Source organism: Siphateles boraxobius, unplaced genomic scaffold (genome assembly GCF_051911475.1).
Source record: "Siphateles boraxobius isolate OS27281-9 unplaced genomic scaffold, OSU_SipBor_1 41, whole genome shotgun sequence".
Lineage (NCBI taxonomy): Eukaryota > Metazoa > Chordata > Actinopteri > Cypriniformes > Leuciscidae > Siphateles > Siphateles boraxobius.
Window position 1 is genome coordinate 28729353 of NW_027509042.1, and position 6351 is coordinate 28735703.

The 6351-nt window shown below is 34.6% G+C and overlaps 1 long non-coding RNA gene across 1 annotated transcript; it reads left to right on the top strand.

Moving 5' to 3' along the window:
• Positions 1-328: 328 nt before the first annotated feature.
• On the top strand, positions 329-943 carry LOC143707255 (uncharacterized). The gene is made up of 3 exons (XR_013193137.1): positions 329-578; positions 701-769; positions 863-943. It is a non-coding gene; the product is annotated as an uncharacterized LOC143707255 (long non-coding RNA).
• The last annotated feature ends 5408 nt before the right edge of the window (positions 944-6351 follow it).

Sequence of the window (6351 nt, forward strand, 5' to 3'; positions counted from 1 at the left end):
TATGCGTGTGATATTTGGAGATATTTAATTTAATTAATCAATCAACAATACTATTGATCAGCATTACCATACGTGGACGTTTTCCACTAGAAACAAACATTGTTGTATAATTTTTATTTAATACTGTGAAGCTGCTTTGATACAATCTGTATTGTGAAAAGCGCTATATAAATAAACTTGACTTGACTTATGCTGCCCTAATATAAATAATTTAAATCATTAAATATTTGTCAACTGGGAAAGTTTTAATGCAAATGCCAACAATTATAAAATTGGTCTAAGCCAGAATGAGCCATTACAAAATAATGTCACTTGAGCATGAAAGGGTTGTCCTTGCAGCCTGACTCAAGCTCTCAGTCCAAGCTAAAACAAATGTTTTATTTAAAATAGGCTTATGTAATGAATTCTGATGTTTCTCTCTGATTGAATTTTAAACATGTTAGATCATCGAATGTCTCATGCATCACACTATTAATGAACTTGGTTTGGATAAAACCATATACATGATGAACCACTACACAGCCAATGTGATCCTCACTGGGGATAGAACAGAAGTAAGACGACAAAGTTTGTCAAAGGTACAGCTTGTTTCTATTTGGGAGAGGTTCAAATGGGGACGCTTTTCATAATAATTTAAATGTGAATAAATATTTAAGTCATTTCTGTGATATATTATTGAAGTAATTTTTATGTGCAACAGGTTAACTTTGATGATTACAAGGCTGTTGTATCGTTTGTTAATGTTGGAGAATTGCACTGGAAGTTTCTGGTTTGTTTATTTAACAATTTATATTTATGTACATTCACATTGTTTCTGTTGTTGTGTATGTGTTAAATAATGTAAATTTTCTTGTGGTTACAGTACATCAATGCAGCAGAAAGCTGTGTCTATTTTATTGATCCAATGCCAAACTCTGCAGAGCAGTCGGATTCAGAACTTGCTGCCCATAAGTTCTGGTACTTATGCAATTTCAGCTATTATATAAACCGAGATGGAATGCACTGTATATGATTGTCTAAATTCCAGTGCAGGCATTAAAGGGCTGTAGAGAGATGGGCAGAGTGTGCAGTAAAAGTTTAACTATAGAGACAATGGTCAAAACAGAGTTACAATTATTGAAAACCAGCCCTAAACACTGGATAGATACTGGTAGCAGTGGTAGCGACTGCACATAAAGTTCAGGAGGAGTCATTTAATCCAACAGCATATAAACTCTTTCAGCATCCCTCCTCTTCTCCTCGTGTAATATTTAGGACCAGCTAAAAAAAATCTTCTTAAATCTTTATTCTATTCAAGAAAATTTGTAATCCACATTTTAGGTTGATAAAAAATAAGCTTTCAGTAAGCTTTTGTTTGGGCACAGTACCAAACTTTCCACTAGATAACATATCCAGGCTCCATTGGTGACCATACCGACTCTTCCATTTCAAAATGCTGTGTGATCATCTGAACCATATAATTTTCATACAATTTATGAAATGGACATCCTGTTCAGAAATGGTATGGGTATTGGCAGTATTAAAAAAAAAACGATACAATGTAGATTTAAGAATAATTGTATAATTAGAATTTATAATGTTACATCTTATTGTCACACAGTGAATACTTTCAAACCAGGACGATCCACCACCGAACAAGAGACTGGGTGAATATTCAGTTCAAAGGAACTGTTATGAAACACCCATTTCAACAGGATGGATTTAGCTGTGGTGTGATCGTCTTAATGGTACAATAATTATTTTAGTGAAATACTTGTATTCTGACAATGATATGAATCACTTAGCATTTATATTTGGAGTCAGTGTGTGCATAGCCTATCCCCATATTTGGTTAAGAGCTATTTACAGTATTTAAATGATTAGCCAACATATTTATCCAGTCTTTATTTTCTTTTTTCCCTTTTTTTAGATGGCAAAGGCAGTAATGGAAGCATTTCCTCAATTGCCAAACATGGATTTTGGGACCTCTAAAAAAGACATGGTCCGGGAACGCAAGGCTTTGGCACTGGAAATACTTCAAGCATCAGGTAGCAGGTTTTTTCATATGTGTTCCGATTGCCATATTTAAATACTTAGTTTAAAATTTGCATTTCCATTTCCATTAGTGTTCAATGCACAGAGAAACTGCTCCATGTGTTCGGCGTCTAAAGCACCAAGTCCGGGGCCTTCCATGACTGACTGGGTAAGGTGTTTATAATTGGTTGTTTTGTATTTGTATATTGTGGCTTGAACAGAAAGTGGACATTAGCTAGGAAACACGGGTATAGAGAGATTGGTAATGATGTGCATATACAAACATAATAGCACAGTTCAGAGATTTCAGGGATTATGTTGATTTGCTAGAGTTGTCAATGGAGTTAGTGTTCATAAATGTAATTGATTTTTATCAGTGCTTCACAGTGAATTGAAGTCTTTGAAATCATCTACAAAAGCCAAAATGATGCATCTATCTCTACACCTTGCTCTTTTCCTTGCACTTGCCCTCTGGCAGCTGTCAAGCTAATTTTAAGAACTATTATATTGCAGATTGCTAAGTAATCTAAATAATAAATGGAAAACTGTGTGACAGTTGTGTAACAGTTGGTGAACTATTAGTAAACTTGGGAGAGTTGAAAAAAGCTTTTGTGCAGAAAATCTGTTTGAATGGAAGTCTATATTTTGCAAGTTAAGTGTTCTATTTGTCCCTCTCCAGATACAGTGTGACAGCTGTACAAGGTGGTACCATGCACAGTGTGTGCAGATGAACACAGTACAACTAGAAGAAGCAAAAAACACATCCTGGGACTGCTGTTTGTGTGACAATTAGTTTTTTTTTTTTCATTTCTTTTTTTTCTAATAAACTTTCATAAGCACTTCTCATTTTTGTCTTTTTTGACTATTACAAATTGCACTTTTTGCAACTTGTCCAACTATATTAAACAATGAAATCCGTTGAACATCATTACAATCACTGACCATAATAACCTCAACCATTTAAACTTTTCTTGTAACAACCTGTAGATATCAATATTGTAGACTGTTTTTGTATTTAATTTTATGGTCTTTCTGTAATTTCCTCAAAATCTACAGTAAATATTGATATGGACCGAAAATAAGTTTTTATTTTTCTCTAAAAGTCCACAGTAAAACCCTTTGAAATTTGATGTGGACAGAGTGATGGTCATCCAGAAAAAGAACCCATTGAAAATGGCATGTCAACTCTGTAGGAATTTTAATAATTACATTACAATACAAAATGCAAGAAAAGAGAAATATAATAAATTATTTTGACTCTTTGCCTTTATTTTTCTCTAAAAGTCCACAGTAAAATGCTTTGAAAATTGATGTGGACAGAGTGATGGTCATCCAGAAAAAGAAAATATCGAAAATGGCATGTCAACTCTGTAGGAATTTTAATTATTGCAATACAAAATGCAAGAAAAGAGAAATATAATAAATTATTTTGATTCTTTGCCTTTATTTTTCTCTAAAAGTCCACAGTAAAATCCTTTGAAAATTGATGTGGACAGAGTGATGGTCATCCAGAAAAAGAAACTATTGAAAATGGCATGTCAACTCTGTAGGACTTTTAGTAATTGCAGTACAAAATACAAAAAAAATGAGCAATGTAATGTATTTTGACAGATTTTGCCTTTATTTTTCTCTAAAACTCCACAGTGAAACTCTTTTTAAAATTTGATGTGGACAGAGTGATGGTCATCCAGAAAAAGAAACCATGGAAAATGGCATGTCAACTCTGTAGGAATTTTAATAATTGCAATACAAAATGCAAGAAATGAGCAATGTAATAATGCATTTTGACAGACTTTGCCTTTTTTTTCTTTAAAACTCCACAGTAAAACCCTTTGAAAATCGATGTGGACAGAGTGATGGTCATCCAGAAAAAGAAACCATTGAAAATGGCATGTCAATATAGGAATTTTAATAACAGCAGTACAAAATGCAAGAAATGAGCAAATGTAATAATGTATTTTGACAGACTTTGCCTTTATTTTCTTTAAAACTCCACAGTAAAATATCTGCGAAAATAGTTAAACTGAAAATAGTTCAATAGGTTGCACTTGATGTTCGGTCAATTCGGAGAATAACCGCTGAAATACAAATCTTTCTCAGCTTTTTGGCACCTCCATGTTTCCGTACCGTAATTCCAAAAATAGACGAACATCAACATCTAGGCGGCGGCTGGCTTGACCGAGCGTTTCCAAATGACGACTCACTTGACCGCGGTTGCTCGAGCGAGCTTAATTTTTGCCTCGGATTTAGTCTGAACGTTTCTGATTTCAAACGCTGATAATATGAAGATGTTGCTTTTCTGTATGGTAATCTTCATGCTTGGACTATGGGACACACAAACAAAAACGGAAGAAAAAGCGATGTATCTGTCGCGTTTCCATATGTTTCTTCCCTCCAAATGTACGGACACTACTTTTACATTCCGGGCTGTTATTAATTCCACGCAAATGGACACAAGGACAAAGAACTTACTTTTCTTTGCTTTTATCCCTAAGATTTCTGTATCGGACTCTCGAAATGATCAATGTAGTATTACATCTAAAAATGTAAGGCAGCGATATTTGATAATGTTGCTGCTTTTGCTGGCCGGTATAAATCCAAATCCTGGTCCAGCGGGATTAGTTTCAACTCCTCTAGATTTTTCAAATAGATCAGGCCTTAAAATGGTACATCTAAATGTTCGTAGTCTGTTGCCAAAACTAGATCAATTACATATATGGGCTAAGACGACTAAAGCAGATGTTTTGGTTATCTCTGAGACGTGGCTTAAAAAATCTATTTCAAACCATGACATTGCATTAGAAGGGTATAATGTGTTTCGAGTTGATCGTAAAAGTAAAGGGGGTGGAGTTGCAATGTACATTAAATCGAACTATCATGCAACTGTTCTTAAATCAGTCTCTTTCCCTAAACAGTTTGAATTACTGGCCATCGACCTGGAATATGGAAAGGATTGTCATTTATGTATAGTAGGTTGTTATAGACCACCAGCAGCCATCAGTGATGCTCTCACCTCACTGTCAGCTGTCCTAAACGACATACTTTCTAAAGATCTTGTATTATTGGGCGATTTGAATTGGAATTGGCTGACTTCAAATTCAGATCAGTTCAAAGCATATTGTGATTCTGTGAACCTCACTCAACTCATTGAATCAACAACACGGCCGAATTATAAGAACCCAAGTAAGTCCACTTTAATAGATATTATACTAACAAATAAACCCCATAAATACACCTATACAGGGGTCTTTCCTGATGATGTCAGTGATCATTGCACTATAGCGGTTATAAGAAATTGTAAAATTCCCAAAGTCAAATCTAGAATTATTACTAAAAGAAACTTTAAATTGTTTGATACTCAGGGGTTTTTACATGAATTGTTTACATCTGACTGGGACAGATTGTTTTTAATACCTGATGTGTCCATTGCATGGCAGTATTTTCACACCTTGTTCTTGAAGATTGTGAATAGGCACGCACCAGTTAGGACTTTCAGAGTAAAAGGCCGCGATAACCCATGGTTTTCAAATGAATTATCTGAACTCCTGCATGAAAGAAATTTGGCTTGGGCCACTGCGAGGAAGTCAGATACAGAAAGAGACTGGGTAGCGTTTAGAGTATTGAGAAATAAATGCACAGCTCTTATACGCATATCTAAATCTGAATATTATTTAAAAGAAACTTCACAAAGTTTGAATAATCCTACAAAATTTTGGAAAACCATCAAATCACTGTCTCCCTCCACATTATCTAATGATTTTCCTGACCAAATTTTAGCAGACGATATTCTCATTAATGATAATATGGTTATGGTAAATATTTTTAATAAGCACTTTATTTCTTCAAGTTCTATTTTTAAAGAAACTCCGGTGAGTGTTACACCAAATCCATCTCTTCTGAGAGAAGATAGTCCGATTTTTAATTTTTCTCCAATCTCAAGAAGTGAGGTCTTAAAAGGTTTAAAAAATCTAGACACTAAGAAGTCTGCAGGGCCTGATGAAATTGAGCCACATTTTTTGAAATTGGCTGCCGAGATCATTGCTGGCCCATTAGCCTATATTTTTAATCTATCATTGGAGCAGAATATTGTTCCTGATGTTTGGAAATCTGCTTTGGTTGTACCCCTGCTGAAAGGCGGTGATCCAACCATTCTAAATAATTACAGACCGATTTCGAAGCTATCAGCTGTGGCTAAAATTTTAGAATCTATTGTCACTGAACAGCTAAAGGAATTTTTAACTAACAATAGTATTTTATCTAGGTTTCAGTCCGGTTTTAGAAAAAATCATAGTACAGTAACTGCTACTATGAAAGTCTTAAATGACATTACCTGCGCCC